This window comes from Dendrobates tinctorius, unplaced genomic scaffold (genome assembly GCF_039654945.1).
Source record: "Dendrobates tinctorius isolate UK_male_01 unplaced genomic scaffold, ASM3965494v1 ptg000212l, whole genome shotgun sequence".
Taxonomy (NCBI): domain Eukaryota; kingdom Metazoa; phylum Chordata; class Amphibia; order Anura; family Dendrobatidae; genus Dendrobates; species Dendrobates tinctorius.
In genome coordinates this window covers 2,821,802-2,839,750 of record NW_027361879.1, presented here as the reverse complement: position 1 = coordinate 2,839,750, position 17,949 = coordinate 2,821,802, and the positions used below count along the sequence as shown (strand labels likewise).

At 46.6% G+C, this 17,949-nt stretch overlaps 10 non-coding genes across 10 annotated transcripts; all 10 read right to left on the bottom strand.

The window, feature by feature from the left end:
• Window positions 1–537: 537 nt before the first annotated feature.
• Window positions 538–728, bottom strand: LOC141058549 (U2 spliceosomal RNA). Its single transcript, XR_012222236.1, has one exon. It is a non-coding gene; the product is annotated as a U2 spliceosomal RNA (small nuclear RNA).
• A 1,574-nt stretch (window positions 729–2,302) lies between these two features.
• LOC141058547 (U2 spliceosomal RNA) lies at window positions 2,303–2,493 on the bottom strand. The gene has a single exon (XR_012222235.1). It is a non-coding gene; the product is annotated as a U2 spliceosomal RNA (small nuclear RNA).
• Window positions 2,494–4,067: 1,574 nt separating this feature from the next.
• On the bottom strand, window positions 4,068–4,258 carry LOC141058546 (U2 spliceosomal RNA). Its single transcript, XR_012222234.1, has one exon. It is a non-coding gene; the product is annotated as a U2 spliceosomal RNA (small nuclear RNA).
• A 1,574-nt stretch (window positions 4,259–5,832) lies between these two features.
• LOC141058545 (U2 spliceosomal RNA) lies at window positions 5,833–6,023 on the bottom strand. Its single transcript, XR_012222233.1, has one exon. It is a non-coding gene; the product is annotated as a U2 spliceosomal RNA (small nuclear RNA).
• Window positions 6,024–7,597: 1,574 nt separating this feature from the next.
• LOC141058544 (U2 spliceosomal RNA) lies at window positions 7,598–7,788 on the bottom strand. The gene has a single exon (XR_012222232.1). It is a non-coding gene; the product is annotated as a U2 spliceosomal RNA (small nuclear RNA).
• Window positions 7,789–9,364: 1,576 nt separating this feature from the next.
• LOC141058543 (U2 spliceosomal RNA) lies at window positions 9,365–9,555 on the bottom strand. Its single transcript, XR_012222231.1, has one exon. It is a non-coding gene; the product is annotated as a U2 spliceosomal RNA (small nuclear RNA).
• Window positions 9,556–11,129: 1,574 nt separating this feature from the next.
• LOC141058542 (U2 spliceosomal RNA) lies at window positions 11,130–11,320 on the bottom strand. Its single transcript, XR_012222230.1, has one exon. It is a non-coding gene; the product is annotated as a U2 spliceosomal RNA (small nuclear RNA).
• A 1,574-nt stretch (window positions 11,321–12,894) lies between these two features.
• On the bottom strand, window positions 12,895–13,085 carry LOC141058541 (U2 spliceosomal RNA). The gene has a single exon (XR_012222229.1). It is a non-coding gene; the product is annotated as a U2 spliceosomal RNA (small nuclear RNA).
• Window positions 13,086–14,659: 1,574 nt separating this feature from the next.
• On the bottom strand, window positions 14,660–14,850 carry LOC141058540 (U2 spliceosomal RNA). Its single transcript, XR_012222228.1, has one exon. It is a non-coding gene; the product is annotated as a U2 spliceosomal RNA (small nuclear RNA).
• A 1,574-nt stretch (window positions 14,851–16,424) lies between these two features.
• LOC141058538 (U2 spliceosomal RNA) lies at window positions 16,425–16,615 on the bottom strand. The gene has a single exon (XR_012222226.1). It is a non-coding gene; the product is annotated as a U2 spliceosomal RNA (small nuclear RNA).
• Between the last annotated feature and the right edge of the window lie 1,334 nt (window positions 16,616–17,949).

Genomic DNA, 17,949 nt, shown 5'->3' with positions numbered 1-17,949 from the left:
TTTTATTCATATATGAATTAATTCAAAATTGAACAGTAAATTTCAAAGTTGGAAGGCCACAAGAGGGGGACAATGTTTCAAAAATGAAGCGACATATCATTGCATGAGGGATGTGGTAGGAATTGAATGCTTGAATTAAGACTGGGGAAGTTCTGAGGCGAAGGGGCTGCAGGCCTTGTAGCAGGTGGGTGTGCAGAAATGTAGCTATCCAAAGCCAAACACATTACTGCAGCTTGTCACACCTATACCTACCAAACAGCAAAGGCCAAGATAGATCATTATTTTACGGACACATTGAATACAGTGCAATGCCTCCCATATAGCGGTGAATAAGAGTAGTAGTAGTAGTAGTAGTAGTAGTAGTAGAAGAGTTGGTCAAGTTAAATCAAGGCTAAGGAATTGGAAATGTGCAACTTGGACCAAGAAAAACTAATTGCAGAGCAGCGACATTGGAAAAAAGCATTCAAATCATGCTTTGAAAACACTACTTGCTTATCCCGATTTCAATTCAATCTGTCTTTGGAAACCGCTTAAGAGAGTGAGTGCACCATTCCCAGAGAAACTGCCATACTGGGCTGATACGTGGAGTGAAGTGAGCAAGCTCTTTTTCCATCTCCCTGTTCTAAAAATCCATTTAATATATGGTCCCCAGATAGGGGACGTATCAGATATTAAACTGATAAGAACAGATACTACACTTGATCTTAGCCAAAAGGCCGAGAAGCGATAACCAGAAATGGTTTGCCGCTTGCAAGGCCACAGGGCTTAAGACAGGCACCCATTGTGGAGAATGACACAGACACCACCCTGAGGAAGACATTCAAACCAAGTCTGGGCGCATAACAAAAGCGCAGGCGGCTGATTTTTTTTTTTTTTTTTTCCCCCAGGATTCCACTCCACGCGCTTTTAATTTGCATAGGCCAACCCCTTTTTTGTTAGGCCACCCTCCCCTCACGGTCAAACGCGCTTCAGTACTAGGAAAGAGGCCAGAGGAGCACTGCTCCTACACCGCCCCCTCTACTACCCTCCCTAAATGAAAGGTCTTGCTTTAAGGCTGTGTGCACACGCTGCGGATTGGCCGCTACAGACACGCAGCAGTTTTAGCTGCGGTGTACAGTACCATTCATTTGAATGGGTAAAAAAAAACGCTGTGCCGACGCTGCGGAAAAAACCGCGCGGATTTGCTGCGGTTTTGAATCCGCAGAAAGAATTGCATGTCAATTCTTTCTGTGGAAAACGCTGCGGGTTCCTATCTCCACCATTGTGGAGATAGTGAATCCGCAGGACCAAACCGCAGGCAAAACCGCAGATAATCCGCAGGTCTTTGGACCTGCGGATTATCTGCGGTTTTTGCTAAATCCGTGCGGATTAATCCGCAGCGGAATCCGCAGCGTGTGAACGTGGCCTAACTCTCCTGGTGCCAGATATTGTAACCAGGAGGCGAGCATGGCCCACCTGTCTGCTCAGGCTCACTCAGCAGACTGAAGCTGAATACTACTGCGCAGCTGCTACAGACTGTGGGCTGCCCATTGTGACACGTGGTCCCATTGTGAGACGTGGTCGAACACATCCAAGCATTGTGTGCTATGAATGGCATGATTCCTATCACAGTGTTCCATGGATGGACACATCCTATTTACTGCAGGCAAGCAGCGCACCTAGCTGCTGCTGCTGCTACAAGCCACTAGAATACCGTCCGTCTGTCAGACAGGTGGACGTAGGCAGAACATTCAAATAACTCGCCAGATAAATCGTTGCTTTTCCATTTTATTCATATATGAATTAATTCAAAATTGAACAGTAAATTTCAAAGTTGGAAGGCCACAAGAGGGGGACAATGTTTCAAAAATGAAGCGACATATCATTGCATGAGGGATGTGGTAGGAATTGAATGCTTGAATTAAGACTGGGGAAGTTCTGAGGCGAAGGGGCTGCAGGCCTTGTAGCAGGTGGGTGTGCAGAAATGTAGCTATCCAAAGCCAAACACATTACTGCAGCTTGTCACACCTATACCTACCAAACAGCAAAGGCCAAGATAGATCATTATTTTACGGACACATTGAATACAGTGCAATGCCTCCCATATAGCGGTGAATAAGAGTAGTAGTAGTAGTAGTAGTAGTAGTAGTAGAAGAGTTGGTCAAGTTAAATCAAGGCTAAGGAATTGGAAATGTGCAACTTGGACCAAGAAAAACTAATTGCAGAGCAGCGACATTGGAAAAAAGCATTCAAATCATGCTTTGAAAACACTACTTGCTTATCCCGATTTCAATTCAATCTGTCTTTGGAAACCGCTTAAGAGAGTGAGTGCACCATTCCCAGAGAAACTGCCATACTGGGCTGATACGTGGAGTGAAGTGAGCAAGCTCTTTTTCCATCTCCCTGTTCTAAAAATCCATTTAATATATGGTCCCCAGATAGGGGACGTATCAGATATTAAACTGATAAGAACAGATACTACACTTGATCTTAGCCAAAAGGCCGAGAAGCGATAACCAGAAATGGTTTGCCGCTTGCAAGGCCACAGGGCTTAAGACAGGCACCCATTGTGGAGAATGACACAGACACCACCCTGAGGAAGACATTCAAACCAAGTCTGGGCGCATAACAAAAGCGCAGGCGGCTGATTTTTTTTTTTTTTTTTTCCCCCAGGATTCCACTCCACGCGCTTTTAATTTGCATAGGCCAACCCCTTTTTTGTTAGGCCACCCTCCCCTCACGGTCAAACGCGCTTCAGTACTAGGAAAGAGGCCAGAGGAGCACTGCTCCTACACCGCCCCCTCTACTACCCTCCCTAAATGAAAGGTCTTGCTTTAAGGCTGTGTGCACACGCTGCGGATTGGCCGCTACAGACACGCAGCAGTTTTAGCTGCGGTGTACAGTACCATTCATTTGAATGGGTAAAAAAAAACGCTGTGCCGACGCTGCGGAAAAAACCGCGCGGATTTGCTGCGGTTTTGAATCCGCAGAAAGAATTGCATGTCAATTCTTTCTGTGGAAAACGCTGCGGGTTCCTATCTCCACCATTGTGGAGATAGTGAATCCGCAGGACCAAACCGCAGGCAAAACCGCAGATAATCCGCAGGTCTTTGGACCTGCGGATTATCTGCGGTTTTTGCTAAATCCGTGCGGATTAATCCGCAGCGGAATCCGCAGCGTGTGAACGTGGCCTAACTCTCCTGGTGCCAGATATTGTAACCAGGAGGCGAGCATGGCCCACCTGTCTGCTCAGGCTCACTCAGCAGACTGAAGCTGAATACTACTGCGCAGCTGCTACAGACTGTGGGCTGCCCATTGTGACACGTGGTCCCATTGTGAGACGTGGTCGAACACATCCAAGCATTGTGTGCTATGAATGGCATGATTCCTATCACAGTGTTCCATGGATGGACACATCCTATTTACTGCAGGCAAGCAGCGCACCTAGCTGCTGCTGCTGCTACAAGCCACTAGAATACCGTCCGTCTGTCAGACAGGTGGACGTAGGCAGAACATTCAAATAACTCGCCAGATAAATCGTTGCTTTTCCATTTTATTCATATATGAATTAATTCAAAATTGAACAGTAAATTTCAAAGTTGGAAGGCCACAAGAGGGGGACAATGTTTCAAAAATGAAGCGACATATCATTGCATGAGGGATGTGGTAGGAATTGAATGCTTGAATTAAGACTGGGGAAGTTCTGAGGCGAAGGGGCTGCAGGCCTTGTAGCAGGTGGGTGTGCAGAAATGTAGCTATCCAAAGCCAAACACATTACTGCAGCTTGTCACACCTATACCTACCAAACAGCAAAGGCCAAGATAGATCATTATTTTACGGACACATTGAATACAGTGCAATGCCTCCCATATAGCGGTGAATAAGAGTAGTAGTAGTAGTAGTAGTAGTAGTAGTAGAAGAGTTGGTCAAGTTAAATCAAGGCTAAGGAATTGGAAATGTGCAACTTGGACCAAGAAAAACTAATTGCAGAGCAGCGACATTGGAAAAAAGCATTCAAATCATGCTTTGAAAACACTACTTGCTTATCCCGATTTCAATTCAATCTGTCTTTGGAAACCGCTTAAGAGAGTGAGTGCACCATTCCCAGAGAAACTGCCATACTGGGCTGATACGTGGAGTGAAGTGAGCAAGCTCTTTTTCCATCTCCCTGTTCTAAAAATCCATTTAATATATGGTCCCCAGATAGGGGACGTATCAGATATTAAACTGATAAGAACAGATACTACACTTGATCTTAGCCAAAAGGCCGAGAAGCGATAACCAGAAATGGTTTGCCGCTTGCAAGGCCACAGGGCTTAAGACAGGCACCCATTGTGGAGAATGACACAGACACCACCCTGAGGAAGACATTCAAACCAAGTCTGGGCGCATAACAAAAGCGCAGGCGGCTGATTTTTTTTTTTTTTTTTTCCCCCAGGATTCCACTCCACGCGCTTTTAATTTGCATAGGCCAACCCCTTTTTTGTTAGGCCACCCTCCCCTCACGGTCAAACGCGCTTCAGTACTAGGAAAGAGGCCAGAGGAGCACTGCTCCTACACCGCCCCCTCTACTACCCTCCCTAAATGAAAGGTCTTGCTTTAAGGCTGTGTGCACACGCTGCGGATTGGCCGCTACAGACACGCAGCAGTTTTAGCTGCGGTGTACAGTACCATTCATTTGAATGGGTAAAAAAAAACGCTGTGCCGACGCTGCGGAAAAAACCGCGCGGATTTGCTGCGGTTTTGAATCCGCAGAAAGAATTGCATGTCAATTCTTTCTGTGGAAAACGCTGCGGGTTCCTATCTCCACCATTGTGGAGATAGTGAATCCGCAGGACCAAACCGCAGGCAAAACCGCAGATAATCCGCAGGTCTTTGGACCTGCGGATTATCTGCGGTTTTTGCTAAATCCGTGCGGATTAATCCGCAGCGGAATCCGCAGCGTGTGAACGTGGCCTAACTCTCCTGGTGCCAGATATTGTAACCAGGAGGCGAGCATGGCCCACCTGTCTGCTCAGGCTCACTCAGCAGACTGAAGCTGAATACTACTGCGCAGCTGCTACAGACTGTGGGCTGCCCATTGTGACACGTGGTCCCATTGTGAGACGTGGTCGAACACATCCAAGCATTGTGTGCTATGAATGGCATGATTCCTATCACAGTGTTCCATGGATGGACACATCCTATTTACTGCAGGCAAGCAGCGCACCTAGCTGCTGCTGCTGCTACAAGCCACTAGAATACCGTCCGTCTGTCAGACAGGTGGACGTAGGCAGAACATTCAAATAACTCGCCAGATAAATCGTTGCTTTTCCATTTTATTCATATATGAATTAATTCAAAATTGAACAGTAAATTTCAAAGTTGGAAGGCCACAAGAGGGGGACAATGTTTCAAAAATGAAGCGACATATCATTGCATGAGGGATGTGGTAGGAATTGAATGCTTGAATTAAGACTGGGGAAGTTCTGAGGCGAAGGGGCTGCAGGCCTTGTAGCAGGTGGGTGTGCAGAAATGTAGCTATCCAAAGCCAAACACATTACTGCAGCTTGTCACACCTATACCTACCAAACAGCAAAGGCCAAGATAGATCATTATTTTACGGACACATTGAATACAGTGCAATGCCTCCCATATAGCGGTGAATAAGAGTAGTAGTAGTAGTAGTAGTAGTAGTAGTAGAAGAGTTGGTCAAGTTAAATCAAGGCTAAGGAATTGGAAATGTGCAACTTGGACCAAGAAAAACTAATTGCAGAGCAGCGACATTGGAAAAAAGCATTCAAATCATGCTTTGAAAACACTACTTGCTTATCCCGATTTCAATTCAATCTGTCTTTGGAAACCGCTTAAGAGAGTGAGTGCACCATTCCCAGAGAAACTGCCATACTGGGCTGATACGTGGAGTGAAGTGAGCAAGCTCTTTTTCCATCTCCCTGTTCTAAAAATCCATTTAATATATGGTCCCCAGATAGGGGACGTATCAGATATTAAACTGATAAGAACAGATACTACACTTGATCTTAGCCAAAAGGCCGAGAAGCGATAACCAGAAATGGTTTGCCGCTTGCAAGGCCACAGGGCTTAAGACAGGCACCCATTGTGGAGAATGACACAGACACCACCCTGAGGAAGACATTCAAACCAAGTCTGGGCGCATAACAAAAGCGCAGGCGGCTGATTTTTTTTTTTTTTTTTTCCCCCAGGATTCCACTCCACGCGCTTTTAATTTGCATAGGCCAACCCCTTTTTTGTTAGGCCACCCTCCCCTCACGGTCAAACGCGCTTCAGTACTAGGAAAGAGGCCAGAGGAGCACTGCTCCTACACCGCCCCCTCTACTACCCTCCCTAAATGAAAGGTCTTGCTTTAAGGCTGTGTGCACACGCTGCGGATTGGCCGCTACAGACACGCAGCAGTTTTAGCTGCGGTGTACAGTACCATTCATTTGAATGGGTAAAAAAAAACGCTGTGCCGACGCTGCGGAAAAAACCGCGCGGATTTGCTGCGGTTTTGAATCCGCAGAAAGAATTGCATGTCAATTCTTTCTGTGGAAAACGCTGCGGGTTCCTATCTCCACCATTGTGGAGATAGTGAATCCGCAGGACCAAACCGCAGGCAAAACCGCAGATAATCCGCAGGTCTTTGGACCTGCGGATTATCTGCGGTTTTTGCTAAATCCGTGCGGATTAATCCGCAGCGGAATCCGCAGCGTGTGAACGTGGCCTAACTCTCCTGGTGCCAGATATTGTAACCAGGAGGCGAGCATGGCCCACCTGTCTGCTCAGGCTCACTCAGCAGACTGAAGCTGAATACTACTGCGCAGCTGCTACAGACTGTGGGCTGCCCATTGTGACACGTGGTCCCATTGTGAGACGTGGTCGAACACATCCAAGCATTGTGTGCTATGAATGGCATGATTCCTATCACAGTGTTCCATGGATGGACACATCCTATTTACTGCAGGCAAGCAGCGCACCTAGCTGCTGCTGCTGCTACAAGCCACTAGAATACCGTCCGTCTGTCAGACAGGTGGACGTAGGCAGAACATTCAAATAACTCGCCAGATAAATCGTTGCTTTTCCATTTTATTCATATATGAATTAATTCAAAATTGAACAGTAAATTTCAAAGTTGGAAGGCCACAAGAGGGGGACAATGTTTCAAAAATGAAGCGACATATCATTGCATGAGGGATGTGGTAGGAATTGAATGCTTGAATTAAGACTGGGGAAGTTCTGAGGCGAAGGGGCTGCAGGCCTTGTAGCAGGTGGGTGTGCAGAAATGTAGCTATCCAAAGCCAAACACATTACTGCAGCTTGTCACACCTATACCTACCAAACAGCAAAGGCCAAGATAGATCATTATTTTACGGACACATTGAATACAGTGCAATGCCTCCCATATAGCGGTGAATAAGAGTAGTAGTAGTAGTAGTAGTAGTAGTAGTAGAAGAGTTGGTCAAGTTAAATCAAGGCTAAGGAATTGGAAATGTGCAACTTGGACCAAGAAAAACTAATTGCAGAGCAGCGACATTGGAAAAAAGCATTCAAATCATGCTTTGAAAACACTACTTGCTTATCCCGATTTCAATTCAATCTGTCTTTGGAAACCGCTTAAGAGAGTGAGTGCACCATTCCCAGAGAAACTGCCATACTGGGCTGATACGTGGAGTGAAGTGAGCAAGCTCTTTTTCCATCTCCCTGTTCTAAAAATCCATTTAATATATGGTCCCCAGATAGGGGACGTATCAGATATTAAACTGATAAGAACAGATACTACACTTGATCTTAGCCAAAAGGCCGAGAAGCGATAACCAGAAATGGTTTGCCGCTTGCAAGGCCACAGGGCTTAAGACAGGCACCCATTGTGGAGAATGACACAGACACCACCCTGAGGAAGACATTCAAACCAAGTCTGGGCGCATAACAAAAGCGCAGGCGGCTGATTTTTTTTTTTTTTTTTTCCCCCAGGATTCCACTCCACGCGCTTTTAATTTGCATAGGCCAACCCCTTTTTTGTTAGGCCACCCTCCCCTCACGGTCAAACGCGCTTCAGTACTAGGAAAGAGGCCAGAGGAGCACTGCTCCTACACCGCCCCCTCTACTACCCTCCCTAAATGAAAGGTCTTGCTTTAAGGCTGTGTGCACACGCTGCGGATTGGCCGCTACAGACACGCAGCAGTTTTAGCTGCGGTGTACAGTACCATTCATTTGAATGGGTAAAAAAAAACGCTGTGCCGACGCTGCGGAAAAAACCGCGCGGATTTGCTGCGGTTTTGAATCCGCAGAAAGAATTGCATGTCAATTCTTTCTGTGGAAAACGCTGCGGGTTCCTATCTCCACCATTGTGGAGATAGTGAATCCGCAGGACCAAACCGCAGGCAAAACCGCAGATAATCCGCAGGTCTTTGGACCTGCGGATTATCTGCGGTTTTTGCTAAATCCGTGCGGATTAATCCGCAGCGGAATCCGCAGCGTGTGTGAACGTGGCCTAACTCTCCTGGTGCCAGATATTGTAACCAGGAGGCGAGCATGGCCCACCTGTCTGCTCAGGCTCACTCAGCAGACTGAAGCTGAATACTACTGCGCAGCTGCTACAGACTGTGGGCTGCCCATTGTGACACGTGGTCCCATTGTGAGACGTGGTCGAACACATCCAAGCATTGTGTGCTATGAATGGCATGATTCCTATCACAGTGTTCCATGGATGGACACATCCTATTTACTGCAGGCAAGCAGCGCACCTAGCTGCTGCTGCTGCTACAAGCCACTAGAATACCGTCCGTCTGTCAGACAGGTGGACGTAGGCAGAACATTCAAATAACTCGCCAGATAAATCGTTGCTTTTCCATTTTATTCATATATGAATTAATTCAAAATTGAACAGTAAATTTCAAAGTTGGAAGGCCACAAGAGGGGGACAATGTTTCAAAAATGAAGCGACATATCATTGCATGAGGGATGTGGTAGGAATTGAATGCTTGAATTAAGACTGGGGAAGTTCTGAGGCGAAGGGGCTGCAGGCCTTGTAGCAGGTGGGTGTGCAGAAATGTAGCTATCCAAAGCCAAACACATTACTGCAGCTTGTCACACCTATACCTACCAAACAGCAAAGGCCAAGATAGATCATTATTTTACGGACACATTGAATACAGTGCAATGCCTCCCATATAGCGGTGAATAAGAGTAGTAGTAGTAGTAGTAGTAGTAGTAGTAGAAGAGTTGGTCAAGTTAAATCAAGGCTAAGGAATTGGAAATGTGCAACTTGGACCAAGAAAAACTAATTGCAGAGCAGCGACATTGGAAAAAAGCATTCAAATCATGCTTTGAAAACACTACTTGCTTATCCCGATTTCAATTCAATCTGTCTTTGGAAACCGCTTAAGAGAGTGAGTGCACCATTCCCAGAGAAACTGCCATACTGGGCTGATACGTGGAGTGAAGTGAGCAAGCTCTTTTTCCATCTCCCTGTTCTAAAAATCCATTTAATATATGGTCCCCAGATAGGGGACGTATCAGATATTAAACTGATAAGAACAGATACTACACTTGATCTTAGCCAAAAGGCCGAGAAGCGATAACCAGAAATGGTTTGCCGCTTGCAAGGCCACAGGGCTTAAGACAGGCACCCATTGTGGAGAATGACACAGACACCACCCTGAGGAAGACATTCAAACCAAGTCTGGGCGCATAACAAAAGCGCAGGCGGCTGATTTTTTTTTTTTTTTTTTCCCCCAGGATTCCACTCCACGCGCTTTTAATTTGCATAGGCCAACCCCTTTTTTGTTAGGCCACCCTCCCCTCACGGTCAAACGCGCTTCAGTACTAGGAAAGAGGCCAGAGGAGCACTGCTCCTACACCGCCCCCTCTACTACCCTCCCTAAATGAAAGGTCTTGCTTTAAGGCTGTGTGCACACGCTGCGGATTGGCCGCTACAGACACGCAGCAGTTTTAGCTGCGGTGTACAGTACCATTCATTTGAATGGGTAAAAAAAAACGCTGTGCCGACGCTGCGGAAAAAACCGCGCGGATTTGCTGCGGTTTTGAATCCGCAGAAAGAATTGCATGTCAATTCTTTCTGTGGAAAACGCTGCGGGTTCCTATCTCCACCATTGTGGAGATAGTGAATCCGCAGGACCAAACCGCAGGCAAAACCGCAGATAATCCGCAGGTCTTTGGACCTGCGGATTATCTGCGGTTTTTGCTAAATCCGTGCGGATTAATCCGCAGCGGAATCCGCAGCGTGTGAACGTGGCCTAACTCTCCTGGTGCCAGATATTGTAACCAGGAGGCGAGCATGGCCCACCTGTCTGCTCAGGCTCACTCAGCAGACTGAAGCTGAATACTACTGCGCAGCTGCTACAGACTGTGGGCTGCCCATTGTGACACGTGGTCCCATTGTGAGACGTGGTCGAACACATCCAAGCATTGTGTGCTATGAATGGCATGATTCCTATCACAGTGTTCCATGGATGGACACATCCTATTTACTGCAGGCAAGCAGCGCACCTAGCTGCTGCTGCTGCTACAAGCCACTAGAATACCGTCCGTCTGTCAGACAGGTGGACGTAGGCAGAACATTCAAATAACTCGCCAGATAAATCGTTGCTTTTCCATTTTATTCATATATGAATTAATTCAAAATTGAACAGTAAATTTCAAAGTTGGAAGGCCACAAGAGGGGGACAATGTTTCAAAAATGAAGCGACATATCATTGCATGAGGGATGTGGTAGGAATTGAATGCTTGAATTAAGACTGGGGAAGTTCTGAGGCGAAGGGGCTGCAGGCCTTGTAGCAGGTGGGTGTGCAGAAATGTAGCTATCCAAAGCCAAACACATTACTGCAGCTTGTCACACCTATACCTACCAAACAGCAAAGGCCAAGATAGATCATTATTTTACGGACACATTGAATACAGTGCAATGCCTCCCATATAGCGGTGAATAAGAGTAGTAGTAGTAGTAGTAGTAGTAGTAGTAGAAGAGTTGGTCAAGTTAAATCAAGGCTAAGGAATTGGAAATGTGCAACTTGGACCAAGAAAAACTAATTGCAGAGCAGCGACATTGGAAAAAAGCATTCAAATCATGCTTTGAAAACACTACTTGCTTATCCCGATTTCAATTCAATCTGTCTTTGGAAACCGCTTAAGAGAGTGAGTGCACCATTCCCAGAGAAACTGCCATACTGGGCTGATACGTGGAGTGAAGTGAGCAAGCTCTTTTTCCATCTCCCTGTTCTAAAAATCCATTTAATATATGGTCCCCAGATAGGGGACGTATCAGATATTAAACTGATAAGAACAGATACTACACTTGATCTTAGCCAAAAGGCCGAGAAGCGATAACCAGAAATGGTTTGCCGCTTGCAAGGCCACAGGGCTTAAGACAGGCACCCATTGTGGAGAATGACACAGACACCACCCTGAGGAAGACATTCAAACCAAGTCTGGGCGCATAACAAAAGCGCAGGCGGCTGATTTTTTTTTTTTTTTTTTCCCCCAGGATTCCACTCCACGCGCTTTTAATTTGCATAGGCCAACCCCTTTTTTGTTAGGCCACCCTCCCCTCACGGTCAAACGCGCTTCAGTACTAGGAAAGAGGCCAGAGGAGCACTGCTCCTACACCGCCCCCTCTACTACCCTCCCTAAATGAAAGGTCTTGCTTTAAGGCTGTGTGCACACGCTGCGGATTGGCCGCTACAGACACGCAGCAGTTTTAGCTGCGGTGTACAGTACCATTCATTTGAATGGGTAAAAAAAAACGCTGTGCCGACGCTGCGGAAAAAACCGCGCGGATTTGCTGCGGTTTTGAATCCGCAGAAAGAATTGCATGTCAATTCTTTCTGTGGAAAACGCTGCGGGTTCCTATCTCCACCATTGTGGAGATAGTGAATCCGCAGGACCAAACCGCAGGCAAAACCGCAGATAATCCGCAGGTCTTTGGACCTGCGGATTATCTGCGGTTTTTGCTAAATCCGTGCGGATTAATCCGCAGCGGAATCCGCAGCGTGTGAACGTGGCCTAACTCTCCTGGTGCCAGATATTGTAACCAGGAGGCGAGCATGGCCCACCTGTCTGCTCAGGCTCACTCAGCAGACTGAAGCTGAATACTACTGCGCAGCTGCTACAGACTGTGGGCTGCCCATTGTGACACGTGGTCCCATTGTGAGACGTGGTCGAACACATCCAAGCATTGTGTGCTATGAATGGCATGATTCCTATCACAGTGTTCCATGGATGGACACATCCTATTTACTGCAGGCAAGCAGCGCACCTAGCTGCTGCTGCTGCTACAAGCCACTAGAATACCGTCCGTCTGTCAGACAGGTGGACGTAGGCAGAACATTCAAATAACTCGCCAGATAAATCGTTGCTTTTCCATTTTATTCATATATGAATTAATTCAAAATTGAACAGTAAATTTCAAAGTTGGAAGGCCACAAGAGGGGGACAATGTTTCAAAAATGAAGCGACATATCATTGCATGAGGGATGTGGTAGGAATTGAATGCTTGAATTAAGACTGGGGAAGTTCTGAGGCGAAGGGGCTGCAGGCCTTGTAGCAGGTGGGTGTGCAGAAATGTAGCTATCCAAAGCCAAACACATTACTGCAGCTTGTCACACCTATACCTACCAAACAGCAAAGGCCAAGATAGATCATTATTTTACGGACACATTGAATACAGTGCAATGCCTCCCATATAGCGGTGAATAAGAGTAGTAGTAGTAGTAGTAGTAGTAGTAGTAGAAGAGTTGGTCAAGTTAAATCAAGGCTAAGGAATTGGAAATGTGCAACTTGGACCAAGAAAAACTAATTGCAGAGCAGCGACATTGGAAAAAAGCATTCAAATCATGCTTTGAAAACACTACTTGCTTATCCCGATTTCAATTCAATCTGTCTTTGGAAACCGCTTAAGAGAGTGAGTGCACCATTCCCAGAGAAACTGCCATACTGGGCTGATACGTGGAGTGAAGTGAGCAAGCTCTTTTTCCATCTCCCTGTTCTAAAAATCCATTTAATATATGGTCCCCAGATAGGGGACGTATCAGATATTAAACTGATAAGAACAGATACTACACTTGATCTTAGCCAAAAGGCCGAGAAGCGATAACCAGAAATGGTTTGCCGCTTGCAAGGCCACAGGGCTTAAGACAGGCACCCATTGTGGAGAATGACACAGACACCACCCTGAGGAAGACATTCAAACCAAGTCTGGGCGCATAACAAAAGCGCAGGCGGCTGATTTTTTTTTTTTTTTTTTCCCCCAGGATTCCACTCCACGCGCTTTTAATTTGCATAGGCCAACCCCTTTTTTGTTAGGCCACCCTCCCCTCACGGTCAAACGCGCTTCAGTACTAGGAAAGAGGCCAGAGGAGCACTGCTCCTACACCGCCCCCTCTACTACCCTCCCTAAATGAAAGGTCTTGCTTTAAGGCTGTGTGCACACGCTGCGGATTGGCCGCTACAGACACGCAGCAGTTTTAGCTGCGGTGTACAGTACCATTCATTTGAATGGGTAAAAAAAAACGCTGTGCCGACGCTGCGGAAAAAACCGCGCGGATTTGCTGCGGTTTTGAATCCGCAGAAAGAATTGCATGTCAATTCTTTCTGTGGAAAACGCTGCGGGTTCCTATCTCCACCATTGTGGAGATAGTGAATCCGCAGGACCAAACCGCAGGCAAAACCGCAGATAATCCGCAGGTCTTTGGACCTGCGGATTATCTGCGGTTTTTGCTAAATCCGTGCGGATTAATCCGCAGCGGAATCCGCAGCGTGTGAACGTGGCCTAACTCTCCTGGTGCCAGATATTGTAACCAGGAGGCGAGCATGGCCCACCTGTCTGCTCAGGCTCACTCAGCAGACTGAAGCTGAATACTACTGCGCAGCTGCTACAGACTGTGGGCTGCCCATTGTGACACGTGGTCCCATTGTGAGACGTGGTCGAACACATCCAAGCATTGTGTGCTATGAATGGCATGATTCCTATCACAGTGTTCCATGGATGGACACATCCTATTTACTGCAGGCAAGCAGCGCACCTAGCTGCTGCTGCTGCTACAAGCCACTAGAATACCGTCCGTCTGTCAGACAGGTGGACGTAGGCAGAACATTCAAATAACTCGCCAGATAAATCGTTGCTTTTCCATTTTATTCATATATGAATTAATTCAAAATTGAACAGTAAATTTCAAAGTTGGAAGGCCACAAGAGGGGGACAATGTTTCAAAAATGAAGCGACATATCATTGCATGAGGGATGTGGTAGGAATTGAATGCTTGAATTAAGACTGGGGAAGTTCTGAGGCGAAGGGGCTGCAGGCCTTGTAGCAGGTGGGTGTGCAGAAATGTAGCTATCCAAAGCCAAACACATTACTGCAGCTTGTCACACCTATACCTACCAAACAGCAAAGGCCAAGATAGATCATTATTTTACGGACACATTGAATACAGTGCAATGCCTCCCATATAGCGGTGAATAAGAGTAGTAGTAGTAGTAGTAGTAGTAGTAGTAGAAGAGTTGGTCAAGTTAAATCAAGGCTAAGGAATTGGAAATGTGCAACTTGGACCAAGAAAAACTAATTGCAGAGCAGCGACATTGGAAAAAAGCATTCAAATCATGCTTTGAAAACACTACTTGCTTATCCCGATTTCAATTCAATCTGTCTTTGGAAACCGCTTAAGAGAGTGAGTGCACCATTCCCAGAGAAACTGCCATACTGGGCTGATACGTGGAGTGAAGTGAGCAAGCTCTTTTTCCATCTCCCTGTTCTAAAAATCCATTTAATATATGGTCCCCAGATAGGGGACGTATCAGATATTAAACTGATAAGAACAGATACTACACTTGATCTTAGCCAAAAGGCCGAGAAGCGATAACCAGAAATGGTTTGCCGCTTGCAAGGCCACAGGGCTTAAGACAGGCACCCATTGTGGAGAATGACACAGACACCACCCTGAGGAAGACATTCAAACCAAGTCTGGGCGCATAACAAAAGCGCAGGCGGCTGATTTTTTTTTTTTTTTTTTCCCCCAGGATTCCACTCCACGCGCTTTTAATTTGCATAGGCCAACCCCTTTTTTGTTAGGCCACCCTCCCCTCACGGTCAAACGCGCTTCAGTACTAGGAAAGAGGCCAGAGGAGCACTGCTCCTACACCGCCCCCTCTACTACCCTCCCTAAATGAAAGGTCTTGCTTTAAGGCTGTGTGCACACGCTGCGGATTGGCCGCTACAGACACGCAGCAGTTTTAGCTGCGGTGTACAGTACCATTCATTTGAATGGGTAAAAAAAAACGCTGTGCCGACGCTGCGGAAAAAACCGCGCGGATTTGCTGCGGTTTTGAATCCGCAGAAAGAATTGCATGTCAATTCTTTCTGTGGAAAACGCTGCGGGTTCCTATCTCCACCATTGTGGAGATAGTGAATCCGCAGGACCAAACCGCAGGCAAAACCGCAGATAATCCGCAGGTCTTTGGACCTGCGGATTATCTGCGGTTTTTGCTAAATCCGTGCGGATTAATCCGCAGCGGAATCCGCAGCGTGTGAACGTGGCCTAACTCTCCTGGTGCCAGATATTGTAACCAGGAGGCGAGCATGGCCCACCTGTCTGCTCAGGCTCACTCAGCAGACTGAAGCTGAATACTACTGCGCAGCTGCTACAGACTGTGGGCTGCCCATTGTGACACGTGGTCCCATTGTGAGACGTGGTCGAACACATCCAAGCATTGTGTGCTATGAATGGCATGATTCCTATCACAGTGTTCCATGGATGGACACATCCTATTTACTGCAGGCAAGCAGCGCACCTAGCTGCTGCTGCTGCTACAAGCCACTAGAATACCGTCCGTCTGTCAGACAGGTGGACGTAGGCAGAACATTCAAATAACTCGCCAGATAAATCGTTGCTTTTCCATTTTATTCATATATGAATTAATTCAAAATTGAACAGTAAATTTCAAAGTTGGAAGGCCACAAGAGGGGGACAATGTTTCAAAAATGAAGCGACATATCATTGCATGAGGGATGTGGTAGGAATTGAATGCTTGAATTAAGACTGGGGAAGTTCTGAGGCGAAGGGGCTGCAGGCCTTGTAGCAGGTGGGTGTGCAGAAATGTAGCTATCCAAAGCCAAACACATTACTGCAGCTTGTCACACCTATACCTACCAAACAGCAAAGGCCAAGATAGATCATTATTTTACGGACACATTGAATACAGTGCAATGCCTCCCATATAGCGGTGAATAAGAGTAGTAGTAGTAGTAGTAGTAGTAGTAGTAGAAGAGTTGGTCAAGTTAAATCAAGGCTAAGGAATTGGAAATGTGCAACTTGGACCAAGAAAAACTAATTGCAGAGCAGCGACATTGGAAAAAAGCATTCAAATCATGCTTTGAAAACACTACTTGCTTATCCCGATTTCAATTCAATCTGTCTTTGGAAACCGCTTAAGAGAGTGAGTGCACCATTCCCAGAGAAACTGCCATACTGGGCTGATACGTGGAGTGAAGTGAGCAAGCTCTTTTTCCATCTCCCTGTTCTAAAAATCCATTTAATATATGGTCCCCAGATAGGGGACGTATCAGATATTAAACTGATAAGAACAGATACTACACTTGATCTTAGCCAAAAGGCCGAGAAGCGATAACCAGAAATGGTTTGCCGCTTGCAAGGCCACAGGGCTTAAGACAGGCACCCATTGTGGAGAATGACACAGACACCACCCTGAGGAAGACATTCAAACCAAGTCTGGGCGCATAACAAAAGCGCAGGCGGCTGATTTTTTTTTTTTTTTTTTCCCCCAGGATTCCACTCCACGCGCTTTTAATTTGCATAGGCCAACCCCTTTTTTGTTAGGCCACCCTCCCCTCACGGTCAAACGCGCTTCAGTACTAGGAAAGAGGCCAGAGGAGCACTGCTCCTACACCGCCCCCTCTACTACCCTCCCTAAATGAAAGGTCTTGCTTTAAGGCTGTGTGCACACGCTGCGGATTGGCCGCTACAGACACGCAGCAGTTTTAGCTGCGGTGTACAGTACCATTCATTTGAATGGGTAAAAAAAAACGCTGTGCCGACGCTGCGGAAAAAACCGCGCGGATTTGCTGCGGTTTTGAATCCGCAGAAAGAATTGCATGTCAATTCTTTCTGTGGAAAACGCTGCGGGTTCCTATCTCCACCATTGTGGAGATAGTGAATCCGCAGGACCAAACCGCAGGCAAAACCGCAGATAATCCGCAGGTCTTTGGACCTGCGGATTATCTGCGGTTTTTGCTAAATCCGTGCGGATTAATCCGCAGCGGAATCCGCAGCGTGTGAACGTGGCCTAACTCTCCTGGTGCCAGATATTGTAACCAGGAGGCGAGCATGGCCCACCTGTCTGCTCAGGCTCACTCAGCAGACTGAAGCTGAATACTACTGCGCAGCTGCTACAGACTGTGGGCTGCCCATTGTGACACGTGGTCCCATTGTGAGACGTGGTCGAACACATCCAAGCATTGTGTGCTATGAATGGCATGATTCCTATCACAGTGTTCCATGGATGGACACATCCTATTTACTGCAGGCAAGCAGCGCACCTAGCTGCTGCTGCTGCTACAAGCCACTAGAATACCGTCCGTCTGTCAGACAGGTGGACGTAGGCAGAACATTCAAATAACTCGCCAGATAAATCGTTGCTTTTCCATTTTATTCATATATGAATTAATTCAAAATTGAACAGTAAATTTCAAAGTTGGAAGGCCACAAGAGGGGGACAATGTTTCAAAAATGAAGCGACATATCATTGCATGAGGGATGTGGTAGGAATTGAATGCTTGAATTAAGACTGGGGAAGTTCTGAGGCGAAGGGGCTGCAGGCCTTGTAGCAGGTGGGTGTGCAGAAATGTAGCTATCCAAAGCCAAACACATTACTGCAGCTTGTCACACCTATACCTACCAAACAGCAAAGGCCAAGATAGATCATTATTTTACGGACACATTG